This window comes from Plectrocnemia conspersa, unplaced genomic scaffold (genome assembly GCF_051122295.1).
Source record: "Plectrocnemia conspersa isolate PC_06_02 unplaced genomic scaffold, ASM5112229v1 ptg000011l, whole genome shotgun sequence".
NCBI lineage: Eukaryota > Metazoa > Arthropoda > Insecta > Trichoptera > Polycentropodidae > Plectrocnemia > Plectrocnemia conspersa.
Window position 1 is genome coordinate 4,148,022 of NW_028277175.1, and position 22,993 is coordinate 4,171,014.

General features: G+C 33.5%; 1 protein-coding gene across 2 annotated transcripts in view; it reads right to left on the bottom strand.

Moving 5' to 3' along the window:
- Nucleotides 1–22,993, bottom strand: part of LOC148229158 (beta-1,4-glucuronyltransferase 1-like) — a 90,387-nt gene that overhangs the window by 42,909 nt on the left and 24,485 nt on the right. The window contains exon 1 of one of the 2 annotated variants that reach the window (XM_088198492.1): nt 20,521–20,618. The exons of the other annotated variant lie outside the window; for it this stretch is intronic. The gene's annotated coding sequence lies outside the window, so the exon portion shown is untranslated. Of the gene's footprint in view, nt 1–20,520; nt 20,619–22,993 lie in introns of those variants that run through there. 2 annotated transcript variants of the gene reach the window in all.

Below are 22,993 nucleotides of genomic sequence, written 5' to 3' on the forward strand. Positions count from 1 at the left end.
ATATTAAACATATTTATTTATCAATATACATACTTAAGTTAGCAAGGCTTGTTTAAATGCTTTTAGTTAGTTGAATACAACCCGTTTTTTCGCCCTACGTACTTGAGATATTCGTTCTCTATTGAGATCACATTCTTCCATAATAGTAAAAAAAATTATGAAAAAACAAAATCTGCGATCATCTCATCTAAAACAGTTTATAGATATAATCTAATTGTTGAATTTTATTCGCAAGAATAGTAAAAGTGTATGAACACAGACTCCAGTGAGAAGTACGCCAAATGACAATGAAACAATACAATTATAATTTTATAAAAAAAATCATTACGTAACAAATCATTCTCTGGTTATTACATAATTTATAAACGCGTTTATGTGGCAAAAATATAACTTAAATAAAATAAACACCCAGATACCAGGGGCGTATATTCAGGGTGTGCTAGGTGTGCGGCGCACACCCGCAAAACCATCTAAAATAGAAATTTAGAAATTTAGAAAATTTAGGGCGTAAAGCGACATCATTTTGCATACAGTAGTATGCAAAATTATAAAATTTTAATATGCAGTGTATAGTATGCATTGGTATTTGTTATTCGCTCTGAACGTTTTCGCGCGAGCGATCGTTTTGGAACAACACATATAACGCGCCGACCTTGCGCGCGGCCGCTAACTAAAGTAAATTGTTCCGAGATTTAACGGTTGAAGTCGATCTGTCGGCTGGCAGCGCTCAGTAGTAAAATTGGTCTCGAATTTGGTGCGCGTACTTCAAAAACTCTTGCGTCCGTCGCTGCTTTTTTATTACATTATATCACAATAACAGGTCACTCATTTTTTATATTTTGGCGTAAAATAGTTTATTATCTTATTTACATATAATCAATATTTAATTTTCTATTCTAGATTATATTTTTTTATTTACCCCAATAATGATGAAGAATACTGTTGAAGATATTCTGAATAATCCATTATCAAAAAGAAGTTATGAAATTAAATTGAAGATAATCAAAATTGGCAAACCACGTCCACCTCTTCCCAATTTATTTATGAAGCATAAAGACAATAAATGTGAACATACAAGACATTTTTCATTTTCATCATATGAACGAACTGAGTGGTTAACAGGCTGCGAACTTCGATCTAGATTGTTCTGTTGGCCATGTATATTGTTTTCCAAATAAAGAAGCGTGTGGAGTAAAAGTGGATTTGCTGACCTTAGTCATCTGATAATGGCACTGAAAAAACACAAAAGAGCGCAGTCACATGTTCAATCATTTTTTTCTCTCAAAATGTTTGGAAAACAACGAATTGAAGTCATGATTGACGCTCAACGTAAAGCTAATATAAGTCAACATAATGAACAAGTTCATAAAAATAGAGAAATATTAAAAGGAATGATTGACGCAGTAGTATATCTAGGAAAACAAGAACAACCTTTTCGAGGCCACGATGAATCCTGTAATTCACTAAACAAAGGAAATTACCTTGAATTTTTAAATGCACTTCGAGAATACGATTCTGTTTTGGATACTCATTTAAATACTGCAACGGTGTTTCGTGGTACTTCCCCAACCATACAGAATGACATAATTGAAGCAATTGGTGATGTTATTAAAGATCATATTACGGAAGAAGTAAATTCAGCAAATTTTGTCGCTATTATTCTTGACGAAACTTCAGATATAATGACGAACTCACAGCTCTCGACAGTTTTGCGTTTTGTTTATGAAGGTAAAGTTTACGAGCGGTTTATTGGCTTTACAGACGTTAGCTCTGATAAAACAGCCGATGGCTTATTTTGCCACGTTGTAAATATAATTGAAGAATTTCAAATTCAAGAAAAATTAGTTGGACAGACTTATGATGGGGCGAGTGTAATGAGTGGGCATATTCATGGTTTGCAAGCCAAAGTACTCGAAGTTTATCCATTGGCCATTTTTACACGCTGCTATGCTCATATGTTGAATTTAACATTACAACATGGTCTTTCCAATATAAAAGTGTGCAAATCATTCTTTCAAACTTTAAATGGATTGTCTGCATTCTTTTCGAAATCTTCCAAACGAATAAATGCTTTACAAGATTTTGTAGGTAGAAGACTTCCTTCTGTTACACCTACATTTTACAATCCAAATCTTTTGACATATTATATTGCTGTAAGAAAGTTACCGAAATTTTGCAACAACTCAGACATGAACAGGAAAATAATTATGAAACATTATGGGATTCTTATGTAACGGAAGAAAATTATCCAAGACTGAGTAATGATTTGCTTGTTGAAGAAAAGCATGCGTTTAGCCAACTATTTAATACAATAGTTGATAATATATGTAAGCAAATTGAAAACCGTTTTTCTTCAATGTCCAAATTGGAATATTTTCACCTTCTGGAGAAAGAAAAATATGAGCAATATAAAGAAAAATTTTCAAATGAATTACTTACCAAACTGCAACAATTTTATGGAGCATTATTTGATTATATAAGTTTAAAAAATGAGCTTGCTGTTCTTTATCATTTGCCTGAATTTGCAGAGAAATCTGTTCATGAGCTTGTACAATTTATGAACACAAATAATCTTGAGTCAGGTTTTCAGGAAATAGATAAATTAGGCAAACTAATATTAACTCTTCCAAGCAGTACTGCTTCAGCAGAACGTTCATTTTCTGCTCTGAAACGAATTAATAATTGTTATCGAAGTACCCAAGGCCAAGAAAGGCTATGTGGCCTTAGCTTGATTTCAATAGAAAAAGGGAGCCTTATGGATATTAAAAAGAAGAGCACTTTTTATGATAGCGTGATAGAAAAATTTATGATTAAAGAAAGAAGATTAGATTTTATATATAAATAATTATAAGTTTATGTTTATTGGAAATTTGATATTTTTATATAATAATATTTTAGATTAGGTTTGATGTTTATTTATTTATTTATATATGGGAAAAAGCTGTAAGGCAGTTTAGGCATGTCAAAACCTCGGCTAATAAAAATTAAAAAATGTACGTTTTTTTTTATTTTTTATAGCACACCCAATATTAACACCCACCGTACGCCACTGCCAGATACGTGTATAACGTTTTCAAAATGTGTTATTAGAGGTTTTGATCTTAATCATTTTTTACTAATTATTAAAAAAAATATTATTATATAATAATAATAATATTCTGAAATATACGAAACACAATGCCCGACATTGCTAATTATCATATAAGCATTCCTTATTTTTCAAACGCCTAAAAAATTCACTAATATAATATTAATAAATAAAAACAATTCAATTAAGCGATGAGTTGTTAGTAACACAAGAAATTATACTTTGTTTTTTGATTTGATATATTGACAAACATAGAAAAAACAAACTAGATAGAATGTTGGTTATTTGGTGACGGATGGTGACGGGTGGCAATTAGACACAGATTGAGCCGCTGCAGTAGCATTTATTCAGATATAGTTACTTATTTAGAATATAAAAATGAATGGATGGTGCACGAGGCAGCACCGGCCGTTGCGAGTCCGCCAAAGTTCGCCAAAAGAATTTGCCTGCGTCAATGTCAAGTTTTATCTATAATAAAACCATATGAATGGACCCCCAAACAAGCCAGAATATGTATTTTTATAACATAATTAACTCTTACACTACATTGAGGAGAGTCTTGAGGACAACTCGCGCAGTTTCGGACTTTTCTACTGCACTTACACACTTATTTAATCTTTGATTTTAAACAAACATAATTTCACTGCTTCTCTAGTCAAACATCGGATAACATAAACATATTTTACTCTAAGTACAAGTAACGTTACATTCAAATTGTGTGTCAATGACAGGATTTTTATTTAACTCTCCTTAAAATTAACGTATGGAATAACAGAACACCAGACATATTTATCAACAGCACAAATTGTCCGAAGTAGCGATTCGGAATGTGTTCCCACCTAACGACAGAATGCTAGTTCGTGTGTGGCTCACATATGTTTACGATCAATTATAAAAAAACGCTCTAATAATAGCCACGATGCAACCGTTGCTTTCACATATCTATCTTCAGGAAAAACTGTCATCCCGGTGACATAAGACGTGTCACAATTACCATTCGCTCCGTTTATATTTAGATAGAAGGTGCTGTGTGCGCAGATGCATGCACCTGAATGACTAGCAACTAGGGTTACGTCACCTGGATTGTCTCGTTGATTGATCGGTCGGATGGATGAAAAAACCTTGGAAAGATTTGTGCTTTTGTGCCGCTCGTCGATGATGGCCAGGCGATGCACCGAGCGGCGCTAATTTTAGTTTTTAGCTCTTTATTTTAGCGGCGACGTTAACCGACCACCGCCAATGGATCCGATCTAGTGTCGTCCGCGCGATTATCCACACACTGTCTTCAATGAGATTCTTAAAATAATGAACTAAACCTTTAAAAGTCACCGACAGATTTGAGTTGTTATAAATTATATTTTTGCCTTGTAAGATCATCGCCCTTCGTATTATATGAGTTTTGGTCAGCAACAAGCACTTCATACCTTTTTTTGACTGGGTGTTGAAACACTGATTAGCGTAATTATATAAATAGGGGAATCTCCTCTGTCAAATAACATTAAACCATAAGGTCAGTAATCTGTCCAATAAATATCGATTTTACTCAAGTCGCCATAAATCTATAACAGTGTGGACAAAACCAACATTGTTGAGATACTTTCATGGAATTACTATGGCCATAAACTTGTAAGAACTCGAATGCAAGTTGAAAAAAATACCCCGGAGCACTCTTCAATGATATGTGTAAAAAAAAGAAAATTCTACTAGTTTTACCTTATAAATTGACAACTAGAAAAACTAGTCTATAGATAATTATCATGTGACTTAAACCAGTCTTTGGCGCCGATAAAAACATACATTTAAAAGCGTTATATATGAACCTACACTATTACCTATCGCATACGAAATGTGGAGAGATATTATTACGAATATACTACAAAATATTAGGAAATAGCGATTAATATCAATGGCTAAAAAGCCCTATGTGGATAACAGAAGATGTTTCAATAATGTTTATTCAAATGCTCCAGTTTCACGATCCACATATTCCAGCCACCTCAATCTAAGCCTACGAACTTTTCTCCATCGATCGATTCTGCTTCTCATACGAGAAGTATAATAGTTAAACATATTAGTAGATACTATTTTTTACTTTAACTGTGATATAATTTTCTGAATAAATAAACTATTTTTTTTTCAAATGAATACGAACTGCCTTAATGGATAATAATATACATATCCCAACCCCTGTCGTAACTTCAGGAGTATTAACACAATGATACACTTTATTTAGAACAGCGTTTCGAAATTAAATTCAGTCATAAGATTATATATGTATATGTAAATCTTCAGTTGCGACATAGCCTAATGCGATACAACCAGGTCAACACAATCAATAACTACTAAGTAAATAGTGGGAAATCAGACTGATTTATATAATATTAGTTATTAATAATTATTACAGATAACAATTAATATATGCGCAATTTTCATACACAGATCTTTCATGTATTAGTAACCGACTTATATAAATAAAAATAAAATGAATCAAATAAAAATAATGTATTTTTCTATTGTTTGGTAAGGAGTTATTGACTTAGTTTCGTATTTAATTTTTAATACTTTGACAAACACCGAACCATGAAAGCATACAGTAACTAGTCACACTGTACATAAATTATTTTGTGTGGCCTGTAACTGAAGTAATTTGACAGTGTACGCATTTTAGAAATGACATACATACAACCAAATTATTTCGTTTATGTTACTACAATCATGCTGTCGTAGACATGGGGGGTCGTGCTATTACTGGGATGATACGAAATTCAATTGCAACGCCGGCTAGCCAACGAGAGCCCGTCTCCCTGAACGCTCGGGAGAAAAACTAATATATCTGCAATAACATATGTATTATTACGGGGGGTAGGGAACCGCTCACCCGGCCGTCACAAGCTGGGTGCCCGCCCGAAGGGTTGGACTAGTAGAGCCTTATTACCGGTAACTGCAGTGGTGCAAGCAATGGATTCCATGTATCTATCTCCGCCACTATTTGACACAAACAAACTATTAGAATAAACGGGTAGAAAGATTATAAAGGCTACGTAGCGAGAATTTTTGGCTTAGAATTACGTATTTAAATAAAATAATAAAGTGTGTGTTTACCTGTGAAATTTAAATTTTAGATTATATTTTTTGTACTCAATGATTTATAATAGTGAGGAAATATTATATTTTGGGCGCGTAGCCGTAAATTGTTTTAATTAACGAAAATCTCAAGGGCAATTTGACCGCATAATGATTTTTTATAATATATTATTTGATGGTATAGCACACATGACTTAAATAGTATGGGCCAAAAGTCACTTATCTATTCAAAAACCTAATAAATTTTTGGGGTTTTAAATTATTCCGTTTTTGTGTCGGATAAGATGATTGGGAAATATATTATAGATACAATTACGATGACAACGCATACAACTAATTAAATTATATTATTTCGATATTGATGTTGCTTTGTTTTTTTTTAAGAAAGGAGGACGAGAACATCTAAATTATCTCTGATCGTGAGATGAAATCTGTCGTATAAACTAAAAAGCATATAAAACTAGTTGCTTTATTTATTTGTGACTTTCTAAGAACACGTGTTTATATTTATTGCCATAATACAAATACGCGTACCAATCGCATGTTTAATTGGATTTGAACGCACTTTTCAAAATGGACCGCAACAAAAGATACGGTCGGTGCCAAAATTTAAAACTAAAGGATCGGCGTAATTATCACCGTTTTGCGGTAGACGATAACAACTACTTTTCGCCCTAAATCATTACATTGGTCAGACGATCGTGAACGAGAAGAGTGAATAGTAATAAGTTCTGGTTAAGTTTTATCCAGAACCGACTTGAAGTAAAACAGTTCGACCGAATCATACCTGGTCTAGCTAAAAAGTCACCTGAATCCAAAAGTTCAACCAGATCTCCTAGACCACTTGAAGAAATCGAAACATTAAAAATGTGTATATAAAAGCTGATCTTAAGAAACATTTAAAAGTCTAATATATTGCCTGTGTGTTGTTAAGAATGTCACATGAATCTTTATCTCGACAACAACGCAATTCCTCCACATTTCACGAAGCCGATCGAACATCCGTCTCCACGTGAGTGCTGCAATCAGTGCGTCACGTGCGATGGCATACATCTAAAACATTCTGAGCGCAAACTATTCGTCGTGCGCATACGTACCTACGTACATAAGATAAATTGATTAACTCCAGGAATTCCGTAGTTACAAGTTACACAATTGCAACGCGGCTGCAGTGACGCAACGCCCGTCGAAACCAGTCTACCATAATCCGATCACCTAACTATAAGGTCCGAGAGAGAGACACAAATGACGCTGAAACCAAACTGGTTTCGTTGCTGCAGCGGCGTGATGCTCCCGCGGTTAGGGTCACGGACGTTGCGTGGCGAAGGTCTCAAAAATACGAGATTGAGACAACAACAAAAAGGCCTATATAATAATAATGTAATTGACGGACGTCGTTGCCTCACGCTCACGCGCCTAGGTCCGTGAACCCTTCCGATAGAATTTGATGAAAAAACCGTAAATTGAATACACGCTTAATTCCTCACGGGAAAACGAATCTAAATATATTTTATGAGAGCGTGAATGGTTTACCTTTGTAATACTTTCGCGGGTTAACAACGTTACTGGTTTGCGATAAACGTCTCGGGAAACTCGGGCTTTATAGGAAAGCTCACGTATTAAAAGAAAGCAAATGGTAGTGAAACCCTGCACTTTATGTATTACGAGTTTAATTATAAATTGGAATAGTATGTATAACGTTCTACGATAAAAATGTGCTCAGATAGAGGAAATGATAATAATTGAACTCGCTTACATAAAAGTATATATTATATCATAAATCTAGACTTTCATAGTTGGCATCGCAGACTTCAAATTAAGGATTCTCATTCAAGATTGAAACGGACTAAAGTGTAATAAAGGAGGTTAATCACTAATGGATTATCAAACTGAAACGCGTTTCTATAACAAAGCCAAGCATCCCAGAAAACTTGGCACAAATATAGTAAAGAGCATTTCCATTTCCCATCGAATGTAATTCCGAAGTCTTGAGTGGTTACTTTTCTAGCTAGATCATTTTTACACATCTAATAAGAAAACTCAAGTGGTAATTAAGATCTGGAAAACGACACGACATGATCCAGAGGAATCCAGATCTGCAAAATATGGGTTAGAAAATGTTTGGAAGCTTTTGAACGCTTTCAAGTCATCGGTATACAACAGAACATTAGAGTTTCTAATTTATTTAAATTGGATTACCACCATTATGACCTAACAGGTTACCCCAATGCGTAACGATGGTAAAAAACAATACATATTATTATTACTATATACAAAAAAAATATATAAAAAAAAATGCAGAAGGGATCAGCTCTTCGTAACTAAAAAGATCAATGTGCAATGCGTATTAAGGAGCCGGATGGCAACAGCTATAGGCGAGTTTGCTGGTGCGGACATCTTGGCTCTTGTAAGAGGATGCAATTGTGCTTCTCAAAAACGTTTCGGAACCCAAAACTAGAATTCTTCTAATATATGAATATTCTGATAATTGACCGAATATTCGTTTATACTATTTATCTTGAGAAACACGTGTAATCGCCTTTTCTCTAATATACCCAAGTGACTAGTGCCGCTCTAAGATCCATGATCCTTTATGTACCTTTATTTTGTTTCAAAATTGCGAGAAAATGATACGCTTCATTTGTGTATATAATGTTTTTCTGCGGTACCTACTATGGCCGAAGTTCGCAGAAATCGTTTTTTGAACGAAACAAAATGTTGGGAAGCCCTAACCTATATTATCGTTTAACGCTTATCTGAAAAGCAGTTATGCGTCACAAATTTTTGTTTTTGTTGTTTCAAGAGGCAAATATTTTATTTTAATCAGTTCAATAATTCGATCGCGGTAAGTTTAAGGTATTCGAATTGAAAATTCAGATCGAATACCTAAATTTACTGCTACTAATTTACATTTATTGAATATTTCCTTTCATACCTAATAGTTTTTAAACATTCAAAAAGCAATAAAGTCAACAATAATTTGCAAAAAAATTTTAACACAAACGGAGCCGATTCAAAAAGCCCTTTGAATAATAATGTTTATTGTGAAAGTAGTACCTAGAAAATAGGTACTTTTGAAGGCAATGTTCCGCTCCTTTTATTTTTTATATGTATGAAAAAGGGCCAAAGGAACTTATACCTGAAATACATCAGTACATTAATCTCAAACAACTAGCTTTTTATATTCTTGCTATGATTTTTTCTGAGCCGAGCCCCTCAAGGAGAACTCTCGCCGATTTACTCAGTTGTAACGCATTGGGTTTACGCATGTTAGATTACAACAAAAGATAAAAAAATTATGCACTTTTGATTTCACAGCCTTTTAAATATAAATTAAATCTGGTCCAGAAGAGTCATCTTGGCTTCAAATTGTCAAAGCTGTATTTTAAATCAGAAAACAGTTGAAACAAAAGACCAATGATAATAATACAGAAGGGAAGATTCATCAAATCTGTCAGCAATACTCTTAATCCGCTCAAAATAGTCACAAATAAAATAATAATGTTAGTTGAATTTACTTAATAATCATTATGCAAAATGTATGTTAAATTTTTGGTTGTCATGCAAATTATCTAAACTAAGTAGATGACCATGAGAAAAGATTTTAAAAGTTAATTAAAACTCGTAAAAAAAAGAGCTTCTTCCTAATAATAAATTTAGTAATTTATATAGTACTTCATATTACATACATATTATTAGCAGCGGAAACCATTTGTTATAATGATAATCAAGATACAATTGAATCTGAACAAAAAGTTTTCATTACAAATAATAAGCAAAATGAATAGATGATATTATCTATCCATTGTATCTAACATTTTGCATTCATTCTGTAAATTTACCACAAAATATAATATTATAACTATCAAAACAAATACAAAACAAAAACAAAAAAATATTTAATGGCTGCTTAAAAGCTGCCATTAAAAAATACGTAAATTCAATTTAACAATTACGAGCTCAAATGATGCAATTTCATACGAATCCCGACCTTATTAAACGTCTATCGTGTCTGTAAGATCATAATTACTAATTATAATTAATATTATAATTATAATTCCGATCGAACACCGCAGATTAGGTTTGCCCAATCTCACGGATGAATATCGAGGTAATTAACTAAACTCGGGTTAGGTAACGCTTCTACCTATGCTATCAAGTGTTCTATTAATGGGTTTAATGTCGCTCTTGGGAGTACTATATATGCACTACTAATACGTATAACCGATATGTGCTACGAGTGCAAAAGGTTCGTTTACTCCGCTCTAATTATCCAATTGTTGAAATTATTTTCATATCATCGACCGCGTTGCATAATAACACAGATCCCAATTAAAAACTCGTTTCATTTTCACGTCACATACACAAAGTGAGAAAAATCTCACATACAGAGAACCGCATTCGTGTGTTACGCGCAAAACATTTTCACATACCACAATTATGACGTCACGACGATAACAATGCAACCGCAATAATTAAAAACTGTGAACGACGATCCTTTACAATTATCAATTTACGATAAATTTTCTGCGGTTACCTGAATGAGTATGAATTTGTTTAAGAACAGAACATTGACGACTACAAATAAATAACTTGTGGTGTTGTTGTGGTAAAACGGCACACCTGGTATTCTATGCATATCTAATTAATTTCTAGATTGTAAACGCTTTATTAGCCTACCACCCCTCTGGAAGTTTACCTCATTAAAGTGAGTAAATAGGAAGAAACTGTAATAATAGGACATCTACCTTCATACATCCTACAATAAAATATATAAGTAAATATGAAACAATTAAGCTAAAATAATAAATTATTTATTAAATTCAAGACATATACCATTAAATATAAAACTATTGAAAATAATTCGTTGTAGATATGCTTCATTAAATTTATTATACAAAACTCATTTTTGGAATTAAATAAATTGGCTCTTAATGCACCATCTTTATTTTTTATTAACACTAATACCTGCACTACACTCTCTGGAAGTTGCCAAGGTTGACCATGGACGGAGAATATAGTGGGTTACTTCGGTCGAGTTCGGTTCTGCCCGCTCTAAAATCTCTCGGAAGTTGTCCGATGTTACCAAGAACAGGAGGTAAAGTGGGAGTAATTCAGTCAACTTAGAAGTCAAAGGAACCGAAGTCGGAGCTGCTCTTTCGCTCTCTCGCGTGTTAAGTGACCAGAGTGAGAGAGATAATGATATGGTTTTTCGCAAACTGAGATAGAACGTAGCTCGGTTCAATTTCAGTATGCGCGTAGGCGTCCTATGGTTAACACACATGACGAGCCCTGCATCTTGGTCACGTTATAATACCACATGCTTATCGGGGACTTCAACAGACTCTTACTGACATCTTTGAATATTTTAGGGCACCAAAAGGGATTAATTATATTTTTGATAGTATATTCTTCTAACATATATCGTTATTATATGTTTTTTCATATAAAATTAAATAATTAAAAAATAATTAGTGGTACTTGATTTTGTTAAAAAAAATCGTTTCGAATATCCTTATGTATTTTCCTAGATCGGTTTATATAAATGTCACACCATAAGGAATTTTTTTTAGAATCGATGGCGACAAGTTCTAGGATAGTCACACATGTGGTGTTCGTATTCTGAAGTATCATTTTTATGCTTTATGACATTTTGCAAAAGCCGACAAAGATTTTGCGTAAATTGAATATTTACGACTAAAAAGTTTTCACTGATATTGTATAGGTGAGTGCCCCACACAAACTTTTATAATTATTAGTAGCATAATTTTAATGTGACAATTTAAAAATTGCTATTATTTGGCACATTTTTTGATCGCGCGCAAATATGCCGGCTATACGTGACAGAAGCCGCCGTCCAGGCGGCTTATGAAATTTGCGACAGTGTGATCGCTTACTCGAAGTCGTATGTCTCGGCCGACTTCAGTTGTAACTTCGGTTCGGACAACTTCCAGAGAGCGTAGTGCAGGTATAACACTTCAAAACAGACTTGGAAATCAATTATAATGCGTGAGAATAATATTATTGTATTTTATAAAATCAGACAATGTGCTGAAATATATACATATTTAAAAATAAATTATTATGTACATACAAACAATATTAAACTTATTTGTAAATAAATAATTAACACAGTGGTATTATTTTACGCACGACTAACTTTATGCGTTACACACAGATCTTACATTATTAATTAATACACAGAAACCACATATTATACACTTTTCTTCATCACAACCGTTTCCTTGAAATAAATAATCACAACGATTCATACAAATAAATATGTAAAAAAACTAAAGCTTATAGTATCTAAGAATCTTTAAAGACTTCCACAACAACAACAACAACAACAAATCATTAAAACGAATTCATTAAAAAAAAAATATTATTAATTGATCAAAATATGAAATCAAACATTACTAGACAATGAAATTAATATTTGAAGTTCACAAGATTCACTACGTAAATCGCACAATGCGAGAAATCCCGATGGATTCTCTTGCGGGCGATCTATTTTCGCAGCATAGAGAGAAAAACACTTCAGGTGCCAAAGTTTTCACGGGGGACGCCATCGTCAACCTTTTCATGTCACGGCATTGTTATTGTGTGTAGTCTTTTTGGCATCTCCAGAGAGGCGAAGGCCAAGACGAATTCGACGATGCGAACCATTGCGCATGGATAAACCGAAAACGTAATAATAATCCAGTGATAAACAAACAATGTACAAAAAAACTTTGTACACATAAACATGCGTATGTACCAATTCATGTACACATATCTAAGAGTCTGAATCTTAGCATATAAAAAAGGTAGTGTTAAGATGTCGATCGCTAATATGTTTTAATAGTCCGAGAATAAGACTAAAATTTGTGTGCCTTGAATAGTATGCGTATCCGCACGGATGTCCGTTAACCCTTCGTAGTCTAAAGTGTTGCCCTAAGTCCAAGCCATTTTGAATGAATATATTCGTCGTTATTAATTATTTCGACTTGATTCAGAATCAGAGTATTTCATTGAATGACATGCAGTTTTCTAGCCAAATTCAAGTGGGCGTCCCTGTTTAGAACCCACGTTAAAATCAATCCGTTATCCAGCGATCATATTAAATCTTTTTATAACATTATTACGACTTACAATTAGTGGGAATCGCATGAAGCATGTCTAAAACGAATTTAAACAAAAAATAACTATTCCTTCTCAGAAGACAAAAATCCACGCCAAAAGCAATAAAATCGTGCCGTCGCAATGGAAACGCTCGGATATCTAGCGATTCATATTAGGATTTTTTATAACAATATTACGACTTTTGATTAATAGGAAAGCGCAAAAAAATTGTCCCTTCTCAGAAGTCAAAAATACACGTCAAAAACAATAAATTCAAGAAAAGTACTAATACATATTAATTTTATTAGATTATAAAAGTTTATTATTAATGAGAATTGTTTTATTAATTTTTTTTTTTTTTTTAATTATTTTATATAGATATATTTATATAATAAATAAATAAAATATTTATTAATTTGAGATATAATTTTAAATAACTTTTGAAAAAAATTCCAGACGTTATGAAAATAGGAGCTGCCAATAAAAAACAGATGTCCAATATGTGTGGACAAAGGACATTAAAGGGTTAACGGTTACATTAGTGCATTAAAACCGATGGACTTTTCTTAAGCAAAACAAAACATAGATCAGTTTTGAATTTATTCTAGCTACATTATCAAATGTACTGATTTAGAATCTACCGTTATGTTTTAAACAAAAATAAAAAGTCTGGTTTGATTAATAAATCAACTCGAAGAAGTGCTTTCTAAAATAAATTCGTTAACACTTCAAGAGGGAATCATATTCTAGCATACATTGTATGAATTTTGTATGGAATAAAAATGAATAATATCTATTTGAGAAACATTATTTGGTTACTATACTAGAGAAGCATGCTCAATGATTATTCAAGAGACACCAAGTGCCTCCCAAGCTCATCAATTGTATCGCAAGACAAATTTCAACAACTTTTGAGGCCTTTTTGCAAAAGTTTTCTATATGTTTAATCAATATTTAGACCTCTTTAAATAGTACGCCCAAATCAGTTACCACTTCCGTGCGATAAAGCACGTTGTTGTTCATTTTAAAATTAAATTAAAGTGGTATTGAGATTTTTGGTGATATTTTTTTTATGCTTAATATTAATATATTAGTGGATGACCACACGTATATATTTTTACAATATTGAATATAATATATTCAAAGGAATATGTGATAATTGGTGGCAATTAGTTATATATTTGGCCGCTGCAGTAATATTTATTAAAGTTATTATAATAGTAATGATACGATTGGTCCGGCGGACGAGGACCCGCCGGCCGTAGCGCTCCCTCAAATAAATGTTGCCCTCGCCACCGTCACCTCAGCACTAGAATCCTGCTTAGTTTTGTTGGCAAAACAAATCGGTCCCTCACAAAATAATACATTAAAATTTTCAGCGAAAAGTAAGAATTTTGAATTATATATAAATTTATTAATATCGTTAATAAGTCGAGCTTCGAACCTTGAGGAATTTTTGATATGGTAATGTATTAATTTGTTTTCTCTATATTATACATATTAAATACAATTTTAAAAGTATAATTAAAAATATTCAATCATTTTAAGAGGAACCGCAAATTTGAATCAATGTTTTATTTAAAAAATGTTAAAATGGTTTCATCTACCATTGAACAGAATACATATTCTTGTTAAAAAATAAAAACATGTATGTAAAGTACGTATGTATATTTGTCGAAACATTTCATAAACATTGCAAAATCTATTTACTATCTCTTAAATGAATTGTGCAATTCACAAATAGTATTGGCTGAAAAAATCAGGGGACTACACCTTGACCCAATTACTTTGACTTTGAATTTTTGAAGCAGCTGTATTTTATTATTATTATTATTCTGTAAACAATCGTGACTTTGAATTGCTTAACATATTTTGTAAAAAAAATAGAGACAAAAAAGATAAGAATAAGATCGCCGGTATTTATTTCCTGCAACTAAAGAGGATGGCAACGCGCCATTAACTACTTGGCACCCTGTCGTTCTAATTGAAGAAACTTGATTAGTTGACCGTGTCAATTGGTGTGTCAGTACGCCTTCGCCGAAGCCAATCGACAACAACGCCATTGTTGGACAAAAGGAACGCCAAAGATATCATGAGCAAGGACAACGACGCCAGTCCGATGGAAGCTATGTCTAAGGACCTGAAGAATCGATTGGAAGGCAGCGTTTCAATGGTTAGATTAAAATCAGCGGAGTTGTTGCAAAGTACCAAAGAAAACGCAGGTTTTGTGGTGGAAATAGCCAAGGAAAAGGCCGAAGAGACTGCGAGAGCCGCTAAAGAGACAGCCGGAGAAGTGAGCAGGAAGATGAGCGAAAGGATGGAGGATACGAAGAAATTAATCGACGAAAAGTCGGACTCGGCGATGAAATCTATGTCGGAGAGTTTGCAGGAGACTTCGAAGAGAGTAGCGCTCGAGGCGGGGGAGGTCGCTAAAGGTATGAGCGAAAGGATTGAAGATACTAAGAAACTGATCGACGAATCAGTAAGTGTCACTAAAACAAAAATGACCGAGAGACTGCAAGAGACTTCGAAGAGAGTGGCGCTTGAAGCTGAAGAAGTCGCTAAAGGTATGAGCGAAAGGATGGGAGATACCAGAAAGCTGATCGACGAATCAGTGAGTGTCACCAAAGCAAGAATGTCCGAGAGGCTGCAGGAGACGTCGCGGAGAGTGGCGGTGGAGGCCGAAGGAGCGGCAAAAACCATGCGAGATAGACTGCAAAGCGTAACGCAAACGTTAAAAGAAGACACTGAAGTGGCCGTGAAGTCATTGGCAGGAACTGTGTGTTACATGTCTAAGAATTTGGCTGATTCCGCGCAAGATGCGATGCAACGCGTTGCAAAAGTGGCAGAGGAGACTAAAGACCAGATGTTGGGTGGCAAAAAATGACGACTGAATCGTGTGTTTATATTATTTTATTATATGTATATGAATATAAATAAATAAAAAAATTGCATGCCACATGTGAACTTTAAAGAATATAAAAGATATTATAGTAATATAGGTTGCGTGTTATTATACAATTCGAGCAATTAAAATACATTTCATCCTTGTTTTGTTGCGTTTTCACACGCATGTCTTTTTAATTTTACATAAATTTCGTTAATTATGAAATTTAAGAACCACTTCAAAACATAATAAATAGAATAGTTAGCCACGCCTTAGCAGCTCCGCACAACAACGAGTTACAATATGTTAATTTGAGTATTTTAACAATGGTTGAAGGTATGATCCAAAATGTTAAAAAAAACATTATTAAATTGTTAAGTGATATGTGGAGGTTCAAAGCAGCCGCACAATTAATTTTGAGGTCAATTCGTCTCGAAAGAAAGGCCAACAATGGAAGAGAGAGCTCGGGATTAAATAATTGCGTTAATAATTGTTAATATTTCAAGGACCGACCATTAGAACATCCGTTCCAGGGAGTTAATTACTCGCAAGCACCCAGAAAAATTTGACTTTGTTTGGAAAGGATGCGCGATTGACAATGTGTACTACCCTGCGACAAAATTACTATTGTTATTTTTACCATTTTGTTAACAATCTACGAATGTAACCATCTGGAAGTTTCACTTTTAATTTTTAATTTCGTGGGTGTGTTTAAGAAGTGATTATGAGTATTATTTTATATAATTACCTACAACGATTGACAAGAGCAATAATTGCGACATTCAATGCAGTTGAAATGTATTAATTTATTTATATTCGGTAGATTCTGCACTTAATTCGAGTTCAAAATCAGAAGCTGCTCTGAAAGAAGCTCGGAAGAGGATGTTTTGAATGTAAACTTTAAGGCAGCGCCTGGCATATATACTATACTAAAATCAGTGACTTGTATTTTATTAATTACAAATTATTATTACAGCTAAAAATTAATAAAAATCACGATGCACGATCCAACTCGATTTATTTAAACAATTATTCACGATAATCATCCGTGAGTTTATGAAATATTAGGAAAACCTAATCCGCGATGATCGATCATAATAATAATTATATAATATAAATTGAAAAACACTAGGATCTATATGGGGTTCGAACCCAGGTTTTTCAGATATTATTCACCGACTTATATACACCACTTACACATTATACTGTCTGGCCCATTAAAGCAGGTGAATTTTGTTTGGGATTGTTTGGCTACAATGTTAAAAAACGCTACTTGCTAGCTCGGTGACGAAATTTGGGTAACGCGCCTATGGATTGTATCCAATGGGTTGACTATAAGTGTATGTTTCTTCGTTATTTGCGTTAACACAATCTCGAATTCGGTCGAGCATGGAGATGTGAAACATTTAGCGGTTTTTTTTTTGTAAAGACGAAGAATCCGCATTTGTGCAAATACTCTGAAACACACAGGTTGTCAGCATATTATAAATATTTATATGTATGATATAATATATGCTTTTTGATATCAGGTTTATGCTAACTGGGCTTGGAGTTGAGAATTGAGGGATTTTATTACCGTCTTTGAGAGGCATTCATGACCTTGGAACGACGCTGACGAAAACAGTGTTTCTGTTTTTTTTGTGGATTTCCACAAATCAGGATAAAATTATTGAAAAATATCTTTAGTAGCAATGAGATATACCATCTGGTTCTTTAGAGCTTCCCAAAAACCGTACTTTATATAGAAAATGTTGACATTATTTACGGCTAAAACGGATAACCAGCTATATTGTAAGGTTTGGATTGTCTTCATTGCGATCGGGAGCTGAAAATGATTTGTCATAGACGAGAAAGTGTCAGCGATATCCTTATAGCCATGCAAAGTATGTCCACCGCGATTTATCACTGTCGACACGATTTGTGCGTGCATTTGAAATCTTCCAGAATGACCTTTTTAAATTATGCTTAAACAAACGTGTTTCTCTATGCTTTCAAAAATCTGTGAAAAACAAATGTTTTCTTTTGAGTATTCCAATAACGCCAGTTGTAGCTCGTTTATTGCACCTAATCAACGAAGCTAACAGTTGCCCATTTGATATTTGAAATTCTTTGAATCCATGTGGATGATAAGTGTAATTGGCTGAAAAAACGATCCGGACTGACAAACAGCTATTAAATTGCGAACTGAATGGTTTTAATACAACAAAATCGCAAACAGGTCAGCTAAAACATCAAGCTTTGTAATTTGTATATAGTGTTGAATGTTTAAATAAATAAAGCGGTGAGCACAATCGGACCGACAGTGATGCATCACGATGGAAAAACTTGAAAATGGCTTTAAAGATATCGCTGATGCTTTCGCGGAGTACTTTTATTTCGTCTATGATGAATCATATTCAGCTCCCGATCGCAATAGACAATCTGACCTTACGATACAGCTCAGCGGTCGCCAATCTTTCGGAACTCACGGACCACTAAACTCAAAATGTGGAATCCTGCGGGCCACCATCATGTTTTGTTTCATAAAAGTAACATTCTAAATATGAAAGGGTACTTGTTTTTCCGTGAGAGAGACTTAGTGCTCGCCCACTTATTGCTGTCACGACCAGTTCCGACAATCTGGGGGTGAAATTGGATAAGTCTGTTTTTACCTCGACTTTTATGACCGATGCAATAGTTTTTTAGAACAAGTTGCAACCTGCCATCTGAACAGGTTTGAGACGTCCATTAAATTACAGGTGGAGACATCTTCTTAACGGTAAATCATTACTTTGATACAAACAATATTTTATGGGAAAACTGTGTAGGTGTAACTAGTGATGAAACAGCTGCTTTAATTGGAACAAAAAAATGATTTAAGGCAAAGTTAATTGTAATAGCGCCAATGTAAAGTGTAAAGCAAGACCCTTGAATAGTATAATATTTACGATACTAAATGTAAAGAAATGGGCAGTAGTCACAAAAATATTTTGTTCCATACAGAACAAAAAATTGTGACGCACACCTATTTTTGAGATAAGCGTTAAACGAAAATAAATTGTGGGCTTTCTAATATTTTGTTTCGTTCAACGAAAGAATTCTACGAATTTCGGTCATAAATATTATATTCACAAATATTTTTCGAAGACGTAAAAACATTTTTTTGTTATGAAGAAGCGTCTCATTGACTCGCATTACGAAACAAAATCAAGGCACATTAAGGACCGTGGATTTTGGAGCGGCACTAGTCACTCAGTTATATTGAGAGAGAAATCGAATACATGTGTTACTCAAGTATACGATCTTATATAAGATTTTTTCAAATTTCATTCAAGTACGAATATTCGAATATTCAAATAATTGAAAATCGGGCGAATAATTCGAATATTCTATTGAAACCCCTAATAGCAACCCATGCAGCACTGCCTTTGTGAGGTAGCACTTTTGTATATATTAGTAATACATGAACATTCTGTTAATACCGACGAAAGAGAAAAATGTAACACATGTGTTCTGTGTTACATCTGTGTATTTAAATCTGTAAAATCAAAAAAAATGTTTATGTATATTATACATACTAATATATACATGAAAAGTTTGGAGCAACAATAAAACAATAATCGATCAAAAAAACACGATAAAAAATTGACGCGATCATAAAAAATCAATAAAAATTTAGAGACAATGTGCTAGAGAGGAGTCGTGATCGCGTCCCTTATCCTTGCCCGATGCGGCCAGGAGTCATTCTTTTTTTCACTCAAGCTTCTTAACGAACTTCCAAAACACAAGGAATTTTTCGACGATAGCTATGAGGAGCTGAACAAAAATTATGTAGGACGGTGGTCATCTATTTTAGGTGTGCACCATAACTGCTTTTTTATTTATTTATTTTCAAATATGTAATTGCATATTTATTGTTTGTATAATGGCCATCATAACAATTCAATAACTACATTTTAGATGTTTAACAGTGATTATTATTAGATTCGATTGAGAAAACAACAATAACCTCTGCGGAAAGAAAAGTATAAATAATTATATATCATTAAATAATGTTTGTTAAAAATGGAAGTTTCCTTCACTGCACACTCACTGGCAAACACAATGAGGTCGTTCTTTTCTGCTTCATCCTGTACAAATTATTCAATTGGGTAAGCCCACACGATTTTTCTCAAAAATGACCAATTTGAATATAAGGCAATTTATTAATAAGTTGAAGGAAAAAAATGGTGTTGGAAATTTCGAAAGGCATTAGACGACTTTACACAATCGACTATTTAAACTCGACGTGTATTATCGTGACATTTATAAATTACTGTAACAGTGATACCTCGTCCTTCGCACAACTACACCACATAGTACAAAATACGATACATACCTAGGTATTATAATAACACGACCAGCGACAAACCGCGACAATTGTCCACTGGCTGAAATACACTTGCACGTCTGCCTCGTTACATAACCCAGACGTCTGCTTGTTTTTCCTGCAAATCAAGCGCCATTGTTTTGATTGTTTTCCGTGAATATAGTGCCAATTTCGCAAAACTACTCAAACAATAAAACGGAAAAATAAAACAATTACTCACGCGCCGAATTCCTTTAGTGTCACGTAAAAATGACAAACATGCGTGCCTAATGACGATATCGATCAAAACCTAAATATTAAAAAAGTGACCTCGCTACTAGCATTACACATAGAGTGGGTGGTTGCCGAGATACGTCTCAGGATATGGACTTCCGGTGTTGTTGAACTTCCTATTTAGTGTATTATACACGTTATAATAATACGTATCGGTCAGGGTTGACCCAAAAAAAATTAAGAAGGCGAACTTTGGACTGGGCGGCATTCAATTTTTTTGCGAATTTGGACTAGAAAGGCAAGGGAAATGAGAGGAAATAGCGCTAGTTAAGTGCGAAATACAGCATGTTTATATTAGATATAATATATGTCATATATAGAAAGAGTAGAATTATCATTTCTAAACCTACAACCGACCAAACATCGTTAAGATTTAAAAAAATCTCCTATGGTTTAATTTTAGGCTCTAGTGTGTTATCCCGCATCTGACTTTTTCCTCATTTGCTATAAATGTCTAACTTCAACACTTGAACTAAATCACACACAGTCAACCAAATAGAAATGCTAAGCTACCGCAACGCTATGCTTTGTTTTTATTGAGCAAATTGTTACGAAATATTCATAAAAAACTATCGCTTACATTGGTTAAATAAGGTCTTTCTTTGTGTTGTTTAATATAAAGAGAGCCCTTAGTTAAATACACTTAATATTTATCGTCATTAACATTACTATACACTATCCAATTTGTATATTATTTTGCTCTTGAATGAAAAACTAAACTATGTACTTGTTAAAAGCATATGAAAAGTATATTCTATAGAAGCAGTTTATTTGTACAAGCGCACGTACCAATCGCCTATTTGGGCGGATTAGAGCGCACCAATATTATATTTTTTAATTAAAAAATAATTATTAGAAAAAAAAATTAATTAATTATTAATTATTTTCATGATAGTTAAACTTCTTGTATTTTATGAAATATGCAAAACAAAATATTTTACTAAATAACGGTAATAAAATGATAGGGGGAATTGTAAGATCTTTTTGTTATTCATATCGGATGAATTTTAGAGGTTTTCCCAATGGTTGGGAAATACCCAAACATATATGCAGGCATTGAAGAAGTTTATTTAATAATGAATGCAAATTCTGGGAAGGTGTTTAATCAACGTGTTATCTAATTTGTCAATTCCAGGACTTTTTTATTTTTCAAGTTTTTCCGTGAGCTTATTTTGCGAATTAAATCCTTATCTACCGCGGATGCTTCTATTTTTCTTATCGATCTATTTACTTTTAGTGTTTAAAATTTTTAATGAGTTTTTAATCAAAAAGCGTCAGCTAACATACCTTGTTTATGTGTGTTTATTTTTAAGCGATTCAGTTACTTTCCATAATGAATTATCTGCTGGTTTTAGCATTTCAAGTTTACGCGACAGAATTTTATCTCGAATCAGTTTGTTTATTATATTTATAATTGCGGAGGTTTAGTTGTTTTTCCATTGCGTTCTCATTTTATTTTTAATTTTAATTGATTTAATAATCGATGGAGTAAGTTCAATATATGTCTGTAATAAAAGTCTGTTTCTTCCCTAAGGCATGGCATTGACCAGACGGCAAGAGTAAGGAGAACGAAGGACTACACTACACTTCCACTTGGATCTTTAAACTAAAACTTCCACTTATCATAATTTAATACTTTGCTTTCAACTTAGAACACACAAGATTTCAACTGAACTCACACCAAGCGGAGCTACGCCGAGTGTCCACCAATATGACTTTAAGATAACCGAGGAATCAGCCGCTTTTCACTTAATGTCAAACCAGCTACAAAATTTCAAATCTGGTTCAAGAATAAACATGCATACGTAAATAGTAAAATTATTGCGAATTACAAAATGTAGAGAGTGCATTCTAATTAAATTTAAATTTAATATTTTTTTGGTATGAAGTATATATAAAAACGCGCGACCGCAAAGTTCGCTCGATTTATGTATTAAAAGTATATTTAAATTGACTTTCCTTTCTGTTTGGCTAAGTGTGTTCATCTCGCATTAGTGTAAGACTTTTGACAAACTAATTGCATAAAAGTCTCGTCCTTTACGCGGCTATTACCGATATCGAAGGGTGCGAATGCTGAATAAAGCGTAAGTATCAAACCATACATAAGGCTGTTTAGAAAAAAGCGCTCATAAACTCGCACTTTGCACTCGTAATTTCGCGCTTTAAATTTCGAATTATTTAATGGTTCTTAAAAATATATAAAGAAATT